The 18,056-nt window shown below is 39.2% G+C and overlaps 1 non-coding gene across 1 annotated transcript; it reads right to left on the bottom strand.

Moving 5' to 3' along the window:
- Window positions 1–17,431: 17,431 nt before the first annotated feature.
- Window positions 17,432–17,539, bottom strand: LOC148571712 (small nucleolar RNA R71). The gene has a single exon (XR_015908458.1). It is a non-coding gene; the product is annotated as a small nucleolar RNA R71 (small nucleolar RNA).
- Window positions 17,540–18,056: the final 517 nt, after the last annotated feature.

Below are 18,056 nucleotides of genomic sequence, written 5' to 3' on the forward strand. Positions count from 1 at the left end.
ATGCTACGCTCTTCGTTAGATTGTCCACATGGGGCTGTGGGATGTCCTTGAATGTTCGAACGTCTAGAAGATAATTGACTTACTGCTTGCTCCAGTTAATGAAGGGTTGTTTGAAGTTGATTTACTGTTTCCTTGAGGCGAACCTCTGATTCTTGGGGTGATAGACTTGGGTATGGCACAGGGGGAAGTGGTGGTGTTTGGGAGTGATTGGATTGGAACTGGGGTAAATGAGGATCATACGGTGGCGAATGGTGAAAAGGAGCTTGTGAGTGTGGTGGTTCAGAGTTATGATGAGAGGATGGTCTATAAGTACAGGGTGGGGCTTGTTGGTAATTACAAGGTTGTCCACCATGTCTATTTGCTTGGTATGCATTGTAGAATAGTCTTTGTGCATGATATCTTGGAGGGTGTTGTTGCCTAAAGGGTTGTTCAGATCCTCTTGGCTCTATCCATCTTTGATTGCTCTGACCTTGATGCATGTTCCTGTTATAACTTCCATTCCTTTCAATAACATTAGAACCAAACTCAAAGCGAAAGGGGTGAGAATTTATAGTAGCTAAAAGAAATAAAGAGGGGAAAATAAAAACAAATAAACAAGTAAAAGAAAAATATTTACAATAATCAATAATAAGGCACATGATTGTAGTTCCCCAGCAACGGCGCCATTTTGACGTTGGGATTTTATGGTGGTAAAGAATTTCATAAAAACAGTCACGTTGTAGATATAGTCTCTAAACCAACAGAAATCCCTTCATACAAACGTTTTGGTTGTCACAAGTAACAAACCCCTAAATAAATTGATAACCGAAGTATTCAAACCTCGGGTCGTCTTCTCAAGGAACTGCAGGGAAGTATGTTCTTATTATTGGTTATGGAGATTGTAAATTGGGGTTTTGAGAATGAGGAGCGAATGGTTTAATTAGCAATTAAAGTAAATGAAGAACAAGTAATTTAAATGGCAAGTAAAATAAATAAATGACTGTAAATAAACTTTTGGCAAGGTATGAGAAATTAGAGGTCCTATCCTGGCTATCCTTATCAATGATGATGAGAATTTAATCTTAATTCCACTTTGTTAACCTTTACTAAGATAAAGGAAGGTCTAGGAATTAATTGGTTTGATCTTCAAATCCTATTTGTCTCCTACGAAAAGATTGGGATTATTAAAGTTCAGTTTAATTAACAAAGATAATAATTATCGATCATGTTTGAGTTTGATAACTCCTGAGTTACTGATTTCTTAACCAAGACCAAAAGAAGAAAAATAAATCTACTGGAATAAAAATGTCTTCAGATGGGAATAACAATAACGTAAATAAAAGAAAGCAATATTAAACTGAAATACCTCAAATAACATTAATTCAAAAGAGTAATCTGTAATATGAATGTAGCATAAGCCAAATAGGCAACATAACTAATATAAGCATTTAAGTATCTAAAAGTAAGAGATAAATATAAATTAAAAGAACATTGAACCTGGGATCGAGAGTCACTCCTAAAACTAAGAGAAATCCTAAATCCTAATCCTAAGAGAGAGGAGAGAATCTCCCTCTCGAAACTAAATCTAAATCATGAAAACTAAACTAAAGTCGTCTCTCTTGAATGGATGCATTCCCCCACTTCATAATCTCTGGTCTATACTTCTGGACTTGGATTTGGGCCAAAAAGGGCTTCAGAATTTGCTGGGAATGTTTTCTGTAATTTCTGGTGCGTGGCCTTCGTCACGCGTCCGTGTGGGTCACGCGATCGCGTCATTCGGAGTTTTCCTTGTCACGCGGTCGCGTCAGTCCTGCGGCCGTGTCATATGTGTTCTGCTTAAGGCACGCGGTCGTGTCAGTCATGCGGCCGCGTCGCTGCTTCTTCGCGCTTGGCATGTGTCCGCGTCGCCCATGCGATCGCGTGGATGCCAGTTTCTTCACAAACTCCGTCTTATGCTTTCCTTCCATTTTTGTATGTTTCCTTTCCATCCTTTAAGTCATTCCTGCCTTAGAAGATCTGAAACTACTCAACACACTAATCACTGTATCGAATGGAAATAAAGGTAATTAAAATAATTAATTTTAAAGCATAGGAAACATGTTTTTCACATACATCATATCATAAGGAAGGGAAAGTAAAACCATGCAATTAATATTAATAAGTGGGTGAAGGATTGAATAAATCACCCAGATTAAGCACAAAATATATCATAAAATATGTGTTTATCAAGGGACAACAATAACAGAGGAGGCAGAGACAATCAGAGAAATCAGAGGTGGAATAATAACAACAATAGGCAGCAGAACCAGAACCAACCTTACAGAGCACCTCACCTGAGGCAATCCCAAGGACCACAGAATACCTAACAGCAGACCTCTCAAATTACTTATCCTTCTTCATCTTCTAATGATGAGTTACTACAATCTATTGATCGGAGACAACAAACCATGGAAAATAACCTTTATGCTACACTAAATGGACTGAACTCTACCTTGCAAGCTCTTGTCTCACAGATTGGATCAATGAATAACTCCAATAACCAGCCTTTGAGCTCCAGTGGAATCCACTCTCAACCATTACCCAATCCAAAGGATGGCATCAATGCCATCACCCTAAGGTCAGGAACCACACTACAGGAGAGGAATCAGGAGGAGCCAAGCCCACCAGAACACGCCTCAGCTGAAGAGGTAGTGGAAATAGAAGATGTTGAAGAGGAAGAGGACATACAGGACATAGCTGAAGAAAAAGAAGCTCAATCCCAGGAAGAAGCACCAGAGGACGCTGAAGCTGTGAAGGACACCATTCCCATTCCATTCCCACAACTTGCAAGGAAGCCCAGGAAGCAGCTGGAACCTGATCCCAAAATGGTAGAAATATTCAAAAAGGTTGAGGTAACTGTTCCCCTTTTTTATGTTATTCAATAGGTACCTAAATATGCAAAGTTTCTAAAAGATTTATGTATACATAAAGACAAAATTAATGAATTAGAAACTATCCCTTTAAGAAGTTCCATATCTGCTTTAATGGGAGGTTTACCTGAAAAGTGTAGTGACCCAGGTCCATGTATGGTTAACTGTACTATTGGTGGTGTGATATTTTCTGACTGCATGTGTGATTTAGGAGCATGTGTGAGTATAATGCCTTTTTTTATATAAGACATTTTGAGGCTCCCTCCCTTAAAAAGGTCGGCAGCTCGTTTTGTGTTAGCGGATAAAAGCATTATTACAGTGGCCGGAGTTGCTGAAGATGTATTAGTGGGCATTAAGGGGCTCACACTTCCCATTGATTTTTATATCCTGGAGATGCCCCAAAATGACTCAGAGAAGCCATCATCAATCCTACTCGGAAGACCATTCCTGAAGACATCGAAGTTTAAATTAGATGCTTTTTCAGGAACATACTCTTTTGAAATAGACGGCCGAGTAGTAAGCTTCAATCTAAATGGAATTATGAAGCTCCCTCCAGAAGATCATTCTATCCTCCAGTGTGACATCATAGATGAAACCGTAGCTGAAGTTCACCAGGAGGAGTTTAAAGAGAAGTACATAGGACAAGGTTCAAGTGTGAGGACATTCTCAAAGGACAATGACAGTGCTTTACCATTGTCACCAACTCCAGACAACCCAGAGCCTGACCATGAGCAGAAGTTAGAATTGAAACCCCTACCTCCATACCTCAAATATGCTTACCTTGAAAATGAGCAGAAGTTTCCAGTTATCATTGCAAGGGAACTCACTTCTCAACAAGAAGAGCAGTTACTTAGTGTGCTGAGGAGGCACAAGAAGGCAATTGGTTGGAGTTTGGCAGACATATTAGGCATCAACCCTCAAGTCTGTGAGCATAGGATATTTCTAGAAGAGGGAGCAAAGCCTGTCCGTCAACCCCAGAGAAGACTGAACCCCACTATCTTAGAGGTTGTCAAAAAGGAAGTGACCAGACTACTAGAGGCAGATATCATCTATCCCATCTCAGACAGTGAATGGGTAAGCCCAGTACAAGTAGTGCCCAAAAAGTCTGGAGTCACTATAGTGAAGAATGAGCATGGAGAGCTCATGGCAACCAAAGTTCAGAACGCCTGGAGAGTCTGCATTGACTACAGACGCCTCAACCAGGCCACTCGGAAGGATCACTATCCTCTTCCATTCATTGATCAAATGCTGGATCGCCTTTCAGGTAAATCACATTATTGTTTTTTAGATGGTTACACAGGTTAGTTCCAGATTCATATAGCTTCTGAAGATCAGGAAAAGACCACTTTTACATGTCCTTTTGGGACTTATGCTTACAAGAGAATGCCATTTGGCTTGTGCAATGCACCAGCTACTTTCCAAAGGTGCATGATGACTTTAGTGTATGGAGGTTTTTATGGATGACTTTAGTGTATATGGTGATTCCTTCAATCTTTGCTTGGATAGTTTATCTAGAGTGTTAGAAAGATGTGTCAGTACAAACCTTGTATTGAATTTTGAAAAATGTCACTTTATGGTTAAACAAGGGATTATACTAGGACATGTTGTGTCTAATACTGGCATTTCTGTAGATCCAGCAAAGGTGGATGTTATTTCTAGTTTGCCTTACCCCTCTTCTGTGAGGGAAGTCCGTTTATTCCTTGGCCATGCAGGTTTTTACAGGAGATTCATTAAGGACTTCAGTAAGGTAGCACTTCCCTTATCCAGACTACTGCAGAAGGATATTGAGTTCGAGTTCAGTGAGAATTGCAAACAAGCGTTTGATAAGCTGAAAACCGCCCTGACTCAAACTCCAATTGTGAGAGGACCAGACTAGAGCCAACCATTTGAAATAATGTGCGATGCTTCCAACCATGCAGTAGGAGCAGCACTGGCTCAGCGTGAAGGTAAGGACCCCTTTGTTATAGCTTATGCGTCTAAAACTTTAGATGCCACTTAGTCTAATTACACTACTACTGAGAAAGAGCTTCTTGCTATTATTTTTGCTCTGGATAAATTCCGAGACTATTTACTTGGTACAAAAGTAGTAGTATATTCAGACCACGCAGCTCTAAAGTATTTATTAGCTAAAAACGAATCCAAACCAAGGCTTATACGTTGGATACTGCTATTACAAGAATTTGATTTAGAAATTAAGGATAGGAGTGGTAACCAGAATTTAGTGGCAGACCACTTGAGTCACCTTGATCACACTAAAGATGACTCCGCTCCTATAGCTGATAATTTCCCATTTGATAACCTGCAAGCAGTATCCGAGGTAGTCCCTTGGTATGCACCTGTAGCTAATTATCTAGTTAGCCGCACCTTTCCTCCAAACTTTACTAAGCATCAAAGAGACAAGCTGAAAAGCGAGTCTAAATATTATATATGGGATGACCCATATTTATAGAGATGTGGCACTGACCAGGTAATTAGACGATGTGTGCCTCAATCAGAACTTCAGTCCATCTTAGAGGCCTGTCACTCATCTGAGAGTGGAGGACATTTTGGCCCTCAAAGAACGGCTAGAAAAATCTTAGACTGTGGATTCTGGTGGCCTACTCTTTTTAGAGACGCTACTGAATTTTGTAGATCTTGTTTCCCATGCCAAAAATTTGGTAATATATCCAAGAAGGATGAGATGCCTCAACAAATTATGCTTTTCTGTGAAATTTTTGATGTTTGGGCTATTGACTTCATGGGTCCATTTCCAAATTCTAATGGTTATTTTTATATATTGTTAGTTGTGGATTACGTTTCCAAATGGGTGGAAGAAATTTCTACCCGCACTGATGATGCTAACACTGTTGTTTCCTTTGTGAGAAACCACATTATCTGTCGCTTTGGATCCCCACGAGCAATCGTGAGCGATCAAGGCACCCATTTTTGTAACAGGAGACTAACAGGATTAATGAAGAAGCATGGGATAATTCATAAGGTTGCAACAGCCTACCATCCTCAGACTAATGGGCAAGCCGAGATGTCAAACAGAGAGATAAATCGTATCTTGCAGAAGATAGTCAAACCTTATAGAAGAGACTAGAGCACCAGGCTATAAGATGCACTCTGGGCATACAGAACAGCATACAAGACACCCATTGGGATGAGTCCTTTCCGCTATGTTTATGGAAAAGCCTGTCATCTTCCAGTTGAAGTAGAGCACAAAGCCTTTTGGGCAGTAAAGGAGTGCAACATGGGATTTGAGAAAGCCGGAGCTGAAAGGAAATTGCAAGTGCAAGAATTAGAAAGCCTTCGCCTAGAGGCGTATGAGAACTCAAGGCTATACAAGGAGAAGATGAAAGCTGTACATGATCAGCACATCAAGAGGAAAGAGTTCCAACCTGGGGACTTAGTCCTCCTTTAAAAATCTCAACTGAGGCTCATGCCAGGCAAGTTGAAATCAAGATGGGAAGGTCCATACAGAGTAGAGAAGGCCGAACCGTATGGAGTTTTTCAGCTAAGTCATCCTTCAAGCTCTGAACTCATCAAAGTTAATGGACATCGTTTAAAGCTGTACTATGGCGAGAAGATGAAGAAAAATAAGGAGCTCGAGATCTTCCTCTTGGAAGATCCACACATAGCCGAAGACTGGGCTAGTGGAGCGTCCAACTTACGGACGTTAAAGCAAAGTGCTAGGTGGGAGACAACCTACCATGGTATGATCGTTCTTTTCTTTATTCTTAGTTTTCTTTTTCAATAACTCTTCTCCTTATTCGCACATTTAGCTTGCATCTGCATTTGCATATTTCTATTAAAAAAAAATTTTCACACGACGCGACCGCCTCAATGACGTGTCCGCGTCGCAGGTGGCTCGGAAAGAATAAGAAAGCGAACAGAAAGTCACGCAGGAGCGTGGCTGGAGGCGTGCCTTTGGCACAAATCACCCCACGCGACCGCATCACCGACGCGTCCGCGTCATGTGGGAACTTTGGCCTCCCACACGACCGCATCACCCACGCGGCCGCGTGACATGAAAATCGACGTCAAAAGGGTGCATAGCCGAAAGTTATGCTGGACTGGTGCTGGACTGGTGCTGGACGCACATCCTTACCACGCCGACGCATGGCTCACGCGTCCGCGTCATATAGCCTTATTGGCCACTCACGTGATCGCGTCGACCACGCGATCGCGTCAACCAAAATTTGGCAAAATAAGATTTTGAACAGAGAGTTGTGCGAGCACGAGGCTGCCCTCGCGGAAGTAGTATAAAACGAGTCATGCGTCCGCGTGACCGACGCGACCGCGTCGATTAACTTAAAGCGCAAGTCGCGCGAACGCGTCACCAACGCGTCCGCGTCGCTTGCGCCGCACAGCTTACCCTAAATTGCCAAATATCTTATCTTTCTTTTCCCCCAAATCCTATTTTCTCTTCTCCTTCCTTATTTCTTCCTTCTTCCCTCTTCCTTCTTTCTCACTTTCTACTTTCTCACCACCATTAACAAGGTTTTTCTTTTCTTCTTCCTTCCTTACTTTTCTATGATTCTTTTTTATTTTTATGTTTTCTTATTTTTCTTTTTACTTTTATTATCCATTTTTTTCTTTTTCTTTCTTTCTTTTAATTGGTGTTAGAATTTATTTGTGTCATTATTTCTCATTATATGCTTGTGGATTGTTGCAAAATTGTTTGGCAATTATATATTATTTTTTTAAGGTGTTGCTTGCATGTTCAAATTATTATTTTCAAATAGCTTATTTACCATGCATGCTATGTGTTGGTGAAAACATCCATATGGCATTATGCATCTTTCTACGTTATTCTATTCTACTATCCAATGCCTGCTTTTCACAAAATTCCTTTACTATTGTATTAATTGAATTTAATTGTCAATACAAATGTGATGGCTAGTTTGTTACGAGTGATAACACGTTCGATTAATTAAATGCTTGATCTATGATACTCTTGCCTTTGCCTGCATGCCAATAAACACCTTGCATTTAATTGTCCTCAAATGCACTTGCCATATTTCCATTGGTGAACTTTTCACATGTAGTCATGACCATGTGTTAACGATATATTCTTTACCGTGCATTGTTTATCACTTATACCATCCCCTTCCTTGCTCTATCTCTTTGAATTTAAGTTACTTTCTCTTCCCCTTTTCAGGATGGCCACCAAGAAAGGAAAAGAGAAAGCTACTCCCAAACCACCAGCAAGAAGAGGAACAAAAAGAGCATTAGTGGCAGAGCCTTCTTCAACTACAGTCAAGCCCTCAACAAAAAGAATTAAGAGAATTATAAAGGTTGATGAAAAAGAGAAAGCCTTCCCAGCAAAGGACACTGTGTGATTTCCCAATCGCTACTGTGAGCAGATGTTCCCTATCCTGGCAGAACGGAGCTACAACAATGAATACCTTCTTATCCTCTGCAAATTGAACGAAGACAATGGGGTTTTCTCCAAAGACAGCCAAGGCAGGCTAATCTTTCTTGGGTAGTCGAGTTCTACTCTAACTTTCACCTGCCCACCCTGCAGTCTATCTATGTCTGTCAAAAGTAAGTCCCCATTACGGAAGAGGCCATTCAACGAGCTTTAGATCTTCCCCCTGTTCCAGAAGGATTGGACGCCTTTCAAGAAGCCGCACTCAAGCGCCAGATGTACCAATTTGACTGGGACACCATTCTCAGAATTATCGCACTACCTGGCAGCAGATGGATCTACGGATACCATCGTACCCGCCCTAAGGGAATATCTGCTTCAGCACTCACCTTGGAGGCTCGCGTATGGGCACAGATCATGTCCCATTACGTCTTTCCGAGCACTCACGAGTCCTCCTTCACTGTAGACATGGCCATTCTACTATCGTGCATCCTTACAGACCAACCTCTGAATCTACTAAGACACATCCGGAATGCCATGGGACACGTACAGATTGCGGGCAACTTACCTTTCCCTGCCTTGATCTCAGATCTCATCTCAGCAGCCGGAGTCTCTTACAGAGCTGGGGACACCAAAGCCATGCTTCCACGGGATGATCAATATGTCCCTAACGGGAAATATATTAGACTCCCAGCAGCCACTACTAGCCAGCCTACTGAACCGGCTGAGGACATCCCTCCATCAGCAGCACAAGCACTGACGTTAGGATTTTTGCCAGTAAAGAATTTTATAAAAACAGTCGCGTTGTAGATATAGTCTCTAAACTAACAGAAATCCCTTCGTACAAATGTTTTGCTTGTCACAAGTAACAAACTCCTAAATAAATTGATAACCGAAGTATTCAAACCTCGGGTCGTCTTCTCAAGGAATTACAGGGAAGTATGTTCTTATTATTGGTTATGCAGATTGTAAATTGGGGTTTTGAGAATGAGGAGTGAATAGTTTAATTAGCAATTAAAGTAAATGAAGAACAAGCAATTTAAATGGCAAGTAAAATAAATAAATGACTATAAATAAACTTTTGGCAAGGTATGAGAAATCGGAGGTCCTATCCTAGTTATCCTTATCAATGATGATGAGAATTGAATCTTAATTCCACTTTGTTAACCTTTACTAAGATAAAGGAAGGTCAAGGGATTAATTGGTTTGATCTTCAAATCCTATTTATTTCCTAAGAAAAGATTGGGATTATTGAAGTTCAGTTTAATTAACAAAGATAACAATTATCATTCATGTTTGAGTTTGATAACTCCTGAGTTACTAATTTCTTAACCAAGACCAAAAGGAGAAAAGTAAATCTACTGGAATAAAAATGTCTTCAGATTGGGAACAATAGCAACATAAATAAAATAAAGCAACATTAAACTTAAATACCTCAAATAACAATAATTCAAAAGAGTAATCTGTAACATGGAAGAATTCATAAATAAAATTACAAAAGTAAATAAAAGGGAATATTGAACCTGATAAAGAGATAATCTGGGAAGCGAATAAAATCCTAATTCTAAATCCTAATCCTAAAGAGAGAAGAGAGAGGAGAGAACCTCTCTCTAAACTAAATCTAAATCATGAAAACTAACTAAAAGTGGAGACTCTCTTTGAATGGATGCATTCCCCCACTTCATAACCTCTGGTCTATGCCTTCTAGACTTGGATTTGGGCCAAAAAGGGCTTCAGAATTCACTGGGAGCGTTTTCTGCAATTTCTGGTGCGTGGCCTCTGTCACACGTCCGCGTGGGTCACGCGGTCGCGTAATTTGGAGTTTTTCTTGTCACGCGGTCGCGTCAGTCATGCGACCGCATCATATGTATTCTGCTTAAGGCGCGCGGTCGCGTCGGTCATGCGGCCGCGTCGCTACTTCTTCGCGCTTGGCAAGCGGCCGCGTTGCCCATGTGATCGCGTGGCTGCCAGTTTCTCCAAAAACTCTGTTTTGTGCTTTCCTTCTATTTTTGTATGTTTCCTTTTCATCCTTTAAGTCACTCCTGCCTTAGAAGATCTGAAACTACTCAACACATGAATCATGGCATCGAATGGAAATAAAGGTAATTAAAATAATTAATTTCAAAGCCTAGGAAACATGTTTTTCACATACATCACATAATAAGGAAGGAAAAGTAAAACCATGCAATTAATATGAATAAGTGGGTGAAGGATTGAATAAATCACTCAAACTAAGCACAAAATATTTCATAAAATATGGGTTTATCAACCTCCACACACTTAAACAATAGCATGTCCTCATGCTAAGTCCAAGATAAAGAGTAAGGTAAGGTTAAAGTGGTGGAATGTCATGCAATGCAATCTAATCTAAATACAACTACCTAAATGAATGATGCATCATTCAATTCTAATTTTTATTCACTTGAATATAAACCTTGCATGTATTTGAATTAATTCACATTCTCAAGGAGTCATATATATATATATATATATATATATATATATATATATACATATATATATATAGCCAAGCCTTAGATGGTGATAAAGTGCCTTTACAATTGAGATGGGAGAGAAAAAAAAACATTTTATAAACTTGCAAGACAATTAATAATTTAAGCAGAGATATATGTTAATGAGCTATTGAACCCTCACTGGATTTTGTGTTTATTCTCTAATCACTCAGTGTTTATTGGGTTAATCACTCTATTCTTCTTTTTATTCTTACTTTCTATAACTTTGTTCTTCATCTAACCAATCAACAATTATAGAATATAGACATACCAAAAATCATGAGGTCTTTAGTTAATGTTGTAATGGGGCCAAGGTAAAGGTAATGGTATATGTTTAAGGCTAAGTGAGCTAATAAGTGAATCCTTAATTAGTCTAAGATCTCACCTAACATACATACTTTGTAAAGAAAAGCTTCTGTACCCATTTTCCTATATTTTCCCACTTTTGATGTTACATGCTCATGCCTTAATGTTTATTATTTTTATCTCATGTGCATTGCTTTATTTCACATTTGGGGAATTCTTTCGTGTCCCCTTTATTCATAATACTTTTTTTTTAATGCACATGGTAATTCAATTATTTTGATTTCACATGAGCATGCTTCCCAAAACTTTTATTTTGAATTATTTTATTCTTTTCAACTTTCCTACCTTTTGTTTTTATCATCCATGTTCCCAGTAGGTTTTTCCACATTTAAACCATACATACTTTCTATCTTAAGCTAACCAAGGATTCAACTTGGGATTTTTATTTTGTTTTTCTGCTTAAGGCTAGTAATGTGGTTTATAGAAAAAAAATATTTAAAGGCTCAAGGGGGCTAACAAGGGTGATGTAAAAGGGTAGGCTATTTTGGGATAAGTGAGCTAAAGATCAAACAATGGCCTCAATCACTCTCTTGGTATGTATTTCTATACTATAATTGGACATATAGATTAAAACAAAGTAAAGAACACCAGAATACAAAAGAAGGGTGGAACACACAGGAATAAAATACTATGGTTTGAATGTAACCATACAATTAAGCTCAAAACTCACAGGCTGTGTGTTCTCTAGCTCAAAAATCATTTATCACTTATGTATGTCATGCAGGTTTAGTTAAAAATTTCCATTATTCTCAATGTAAAATTTAAGGTGGCTTTAAAGTTCTAGTGTTTTTTCTTGATGAAATGTTGTTAACTAACTAACATGTAATGCTATATATACAAGGTTTGTGGATTGTTTCTATTATGTTCAGGTACCTAGTTTACTTCCTTTTTATATTTTCAATTTATACTAAGCTATCTTATGCTAAAAAGGGTAAACTAATTAATTAATCCACAATTTTTATAACTAATTAATCCACAACTAAACTAAATGGCTAAAATATGAACTAAAGTGAAACATAGAATAAATACATAAAATAACAATATATATAAATATTGAGAAAATAAAAATAAAAATAAAAATAAAAATAAAAATAAAAATACAGAAAAGTAGCAAAATAAATAAGAGTATGTAGTGGTTCACCAAAAAAAATTTGCCAGAGATGGCGACCTCCCCACACTTAAAATGAAGTATCGTCCACGATGCTCACTCAAGCAGGGTGTGAAGGGGTGTCATCACTAGAAGGGTAGGTAGCTGGAGTCTCTGTGGTGGTGGTCTGAGGGGGGGGGGGGGGGGAGGGCAGTGGCGTTAGGGGGAAAGAAGAAGGAAGAAGAAGAAAGAAAGGGGAAGGAGGAAGGGGGGTGGTTGGCAGCGGGGTCTGGGTGGTCGGCGGCGTCTGGCGGTGGCGTGGTGGTGGCTAAGTGGTGGTGGTGTGATTGGAGAAGAAGAGAGGGAGGAGAGGGGTTGGGGGGGGGCGCGACTGATAGTGTTTGCGTGACTGGGGGGTTATAAATTTGAATCCACGTGATCGCGTAGGGCACGCGGTCGCGTGGTTGGGCTGAAATGGTGGTTGACGCGATCGCGTCGAGGGCAAAAAGAGTGAATGACATGATCGCCTGCGGCATGCGATCGCGTCGCTGGAATTTGTGCGAAATGCATAGTTCCAGCGTCGTTTCAGCGCAACTCTCTGTCTCCTTTGGAGTGTTTGTGCAATCCATGCGACGCGATCGCGTCGCTCATGCTGTCGCGTGGGATGTGTATTGTGCAAGTGATGCGATCGCGTCAGAGACACGACCGCGTGGGTCGTTTGTGCGAAACGCACAATGGCCGTACGATTCCAGCCTAACTTTCTGGACGTTGGATGTTTACGCCGATCTCCAGGTCACGCGGCCGCGTGAATGATGCGGTCGCGTGGGAAGTGTTTTTTCGCAACTTGACGCGATCGCATGAATGATGCGGTCGCGTCGCGCACCCTCTTTTTTTTTATATGCAGTATGCAGAATGCAATAATTAATATGAATGCGATGCAAAACTCCAGGTTCAATATAATAAAATAAAATAAAACTTGAAAGCAATTAAAACTAAATAAAAATTGATGAAGGAACGATCATACCATTGTGGGTTGTCTCCCACCTAGCACTTTTAGTTAAAGTCCTTAAGTTGGACGTTGGATGAGCTTCCTGTTATGGCGGCTTATGCTTAAATTCATCCATAAATCTCCACCAATGCTTGGAATGCCAATAGCCTCCGGGGTCCCAAACTAGGCATGTGAAGCTTCTGAGCAGCTTCAAACAGATTGTCAGGCTCCCAGGGTGACGAGTGTCAGAATAGATTCCAGGATCCCAAACTTGGCTTTTAAATCCGCCTTCGTCTTGATCTATACTTTTCCATCTGGGCAGTTTAGAAATTAGATTCTCACTAGGATAACCAAACGTTTTCCGAGATCCATCTGATCGATCATAATGCCAATCCATGCACTTCGAGTTGAAGCGTGGAACCTTCTTGAACCTTGTGCACCAACTCTTAGTACGAGCCATTTCCCGCTTACTCTTAAAGCCACAGAGAGCTCTAAGCTGGCTGATGAGCGGATAATTTATACGCTTTTTGGCATTGTTTTTAGTATATTTTTAATATATTTTAGTTAGTTTTTATTATGTTTTTATTAGTTTTTAAATAAAAATCACAATTCTGGACTTTACTATGAGTTTGTGTGTTTTTCTATGATTTCAGGTATTTTCTGGCTGAAATTGAGGGACCTGAGCAAAAATCTGATTCAGAGGCTGAAAAAGGACTGCAGATGCTGTTGGATTCTGACATCCCTGCACTCAAAGTAGATTTTCTGGAGCTACAGAAGCCCAATTGGCGCGTTCTCAATTGCGTTGGAAAGTAGACATCTTGTGCTTTCCAGCAATATCTAATAGTCCATACTTTGCCCGAGATTTGATGGCCCAAGGCATTCCAAGTCAGCTCAAGAATTCTGGCATTTAACTCCAAACTGGCACAAAAGCTGGAGTTAAACGCCCAAACTGGCACAAAAGCTGGCGTTTAACTCCAAGAAAAGTCTCTACACATGAAAGCTTCAATGCTCAGCCCAAGCACACACCAAGTGGGCCCAGAAGAAGATTTCTGCATTAATTACTAATTTCTGTAAACCCTAGGCTACTAGTTTTCTATAAATAGGACCTTTTGCCATTGTATTTTCATACCATCTATCTTTTACTCATACTTGGATAGACCTCTTCACATCTGGGGGCTGGCCTCACGGCCATGCCTAGACCTTGTTCTTATGTATTTTCAACGGTGGACTTTCTACACACCATAGATTAAGATGTGGAGCTTTGCTGTTCTTCATGAATTAATACAAAGTACTACTGTTTTTCTCTTCAATTCACGCCTACTTCTTCTCTAAGATATTCATTCGTTCTTCAACTTGATGAATGTGATGATCCGTGACACTCATCATCATTCTCACCTATGAACATGTGCCTGACAACCACCTCTGTTCTACTAGCAATGGCTTGAATGCATATCTCTTGGGTTTCTAATCTAAGATTGGAACCTTCGTGGTATAGGCTAGAATTATTGGCGGCCATTCCTGAGATCCAGAAATTCTAAACCTTGTCTGTGGTATTCCGAGTAGGATCTGGGAAGGGATGACTGTGACGAGCTTCAAACTCGCGAGCGTGGGGCGTGTGACAGACACAAAAGGATCAATGGATCCTATTCCGACATGATCGAGAACCGACAACTGATTAGCCGATGTTGTGACAGAGCATCAGGACCATTTTCACTGAGAGGACGGGATGTAGCCATTGACAATGGTGATGACCAACATAAAGCTTGCCATGGAAAGGAGTATGAATGATTGGAAGAAGGCAATAGGAAAGCAGAGGTTCAAGGGGAACAAAGCATCTTCATACGCTTATCTGAAATCCACCAATGAATTACATAAGTATCTCTATCTTTATTTTATGTTTATTTTCATCACCTTAAACTCCATAACCATTTGAATCCGCCTGACTGAGATTTACAAGATGACCATAGCATGCTTTAAGCTGACAGTCTCCGTGGGATCGACCCTTACTCACATAAGGTTTATTACTTGGACGACCCAGTGCACTTGCTGGTTAGTTGTGCGGAATTGTGACAAAGTGTGATTCACGTTTGAAAGCTCCAAGTCTTTGGCGCCATTGTTGATGATCACAATTTCATGCATCAAGTTTTTGGCGCCGTTGCCGGGGATTATTCGAGTTTGGACAACTGACGGTTCATCTTGTTGCTCAGATTAGGTATCTTTTCTTCAGAATTTTTAAGAATGAATTCTAGAGTTTCAAGGTGATGTTCCCACCATCACAAAAGCTGATTGATTCTCATCAATTTAGCTATTGAATGTAATGTCCTGCTGAAGCTTAGCCAAACATGTCTAATCCTTTTTAGACTGAAGCTTTAGACTAACATTGCATGATTCCTGGAATTCGTATTGAAAGTTTTGATTCTCTTTATTTTCTTTTCTATATAATTTTCGAAAAAAATACAAAAAAAAATTTAAAATCATAAAACCAAATTATTTTATGTTTCTTGTTTGAGTCTATTGTCTAATTTTAAGTTTGGTGTCAATTGCATGTCTTTATCCTTCTAATTTTCGAATTTATACATATTGTTCTTCATTGATCTTCAAGTTGTTCTTGATGATTTCATTGCTCTGATCTTTAAATTCTTTTGTTTTGTGTGTTTTGTTGTTTTTCATATGCATTCTTAATTTGTTAGTATCTCCTATATGAAAATTTTTAAGTTTGATGTCCTGCATGCATTGTTTATTTGATCTTAGTTGCATTTTTTTATTGATTCCCATCATCAAAAATTCAAAAATATTTTTTAAAACTATGTCTTTTCAAGTCAATAATACAGAGAATTGAAGGTTCAGAACATTCAGCAGAGGAATCAAACAGAAAAAGCTGGGCGTTCAAAACGCCCAGTGAAGAAGGAAAACTGGCCTTTAAATGCCAGCCAGGGTACCTGGCTGGGCGTTTAACGCCTAAAAAGGTAGAGATTTGGGCGTTAAACGCCAGAATGGGCACCATTCTGGGCGTTTAAAGCCAAGATGACACTAGAGGGAAGATTTTGTTTTTAATTCACATTTTTTTCAAGTTTTCATAATTTTTCAAAATCAAATCTTTTTCAAATCATATCTTTTCAATCATATCTCTTTCAAAATCAATTTCTTTCCATTTTATATTTATTTTTACTATTTTCAAAAATCCTTGCTTCAATTCAAGATTTACTTCAAAATTTTTCAAGTTGTTACTTGCCTATTAAGAAAGGATCAAATTTTAAATTTTAGAATCATATCTTTTAATTTCTTGTTAGTCAAGTAATCAACTTTAGTTTTAAAACTTTCTCTTTTTAATTTGATTTTCAATCATATCTTCTCAATCATATCTTTTCAATCACACCCGTTTTCAAATTTAATTTTCAATCATATCTTTTTAATTTCTGATTTCAAAATCTTTTTCAAAAATCACTTGATTTCTTTCCTAATCTTAGTTTTCGAAAATCTCAATCAAATTTTCAAATTTCTTTTTAATTATTTCAAAATCTTTTTAATTTATTTTCAAAAATTTTTCCCCTATTCTCACATCCTTCTATTTAAGGGACTAAGACTCCTCATCAAGGTGCAATTCGAACTCTGTCCCTCTTGATAAGTTCGAATTCCCTCTTCTCCACCTCCTCCTTCTATTCTTCCATACTTTCTTGTTCTCTTCTCTTTCATATGTGCAGGAGTAAAGATAAAAGTATTCTTGTTGAAGCTGATCCTGAACCAGAAAGGACCTTGAAGAGAAAGCTAAGAGAAACCAAAACACAACTCTCTCTAGAGGGCCTAATAGAGCTCTTCAAAGAAGAAGAAACCATGGTAGCCGAAAACAACAATAATGCCAACAATACAAGGAAGGTGCTTGGTGACTTTACTGCACCTACTCCTGATTTCTATGGGAGAAGCATCTCTATCCCTGCCATTGGAGCAAACAACTTTGAGCTTAATCCTCAATTAGTTTCTCTAATGCAACAGAATTGCAAGTTTCATGGACTTCCATTGGAAGATCCTCATCAGTTCTTAGCTGAGTTCTTGCAAATCTGTGATACTGTCAAGACCAATGGGGTTCACCCGGAAGTCTACAAACTTATGCTTTTTCCTTTTGCTGTAAGAGACAGAGCTAGGACATGGTTGGATTTACAACCTAAAGAAAGCCTGAACTCTTGGGAAAAGCTAGTCAATGCCTTCTTGGCAAAGTTCTTTCCACCTCAAAAATTGAGCAAGCTTAGAGTGGAAGTCCAAACCTTCAGACAGAAGGAAGGTGAATCCCTCTATAAAGCTTGGGAAAGATACAAGCAATTGATCAAAAGATGTCCTTCTGACATGCTTTTAGAATGGAGCATCATAGGTATTTTCTATGATGGTCTGTCTGAACTATCCAAGATGTCATTGGATAGCTCTGCTGGAGGATCTCTTCATCTGAAGAAGACGCTTGCAGAAGCTCCAGAACTCATTGAAATGGTTGCAAATAACTAATTCATGTACACTTCTGAAAGGAATCCTGTGAATAATAGGACAGCTCAGAAAAAATGGGTTCTTGAGATTGATACTCTGAATGCCATATTGGCTCAGAATAAAATATTGACCCAACAAGTCAATATGATTTCTCAGAGTCTGTCTGGAATGCAAGCAGCAACAGGCAGTACTAAGGAAGCTTCCTCTGAAGAAGAAGCTTATGATCTTGAGAACCCAGCAGCGGAACAGGTAAATTACATGGGAGAATGATGACCGGATAATTTATACGCTTTTTGACATTGTTTTTAGTATGTTTTTAGTAAGATCTAGTTACTTTTAGGGATGTTTTCATTAGTTTTTATGTTAAATTCACATTTCTGGACTTTACTAT

The sequence above is a fragment of the Arachis ipaensis genome, chromosome B3 (genome assembly GCF_059453495.1).
Source record: "Arachis ipaensis isolate K30076 ecotype BB chromosome B3, ASM5945349v1, whole genome shotgun sequence".
NCBI lineage: Eukaryota > Viridiplantae > Streptophyta > Magnoliopsida > Fabales > Fabaceae > Arachis > Arachis ipaensis.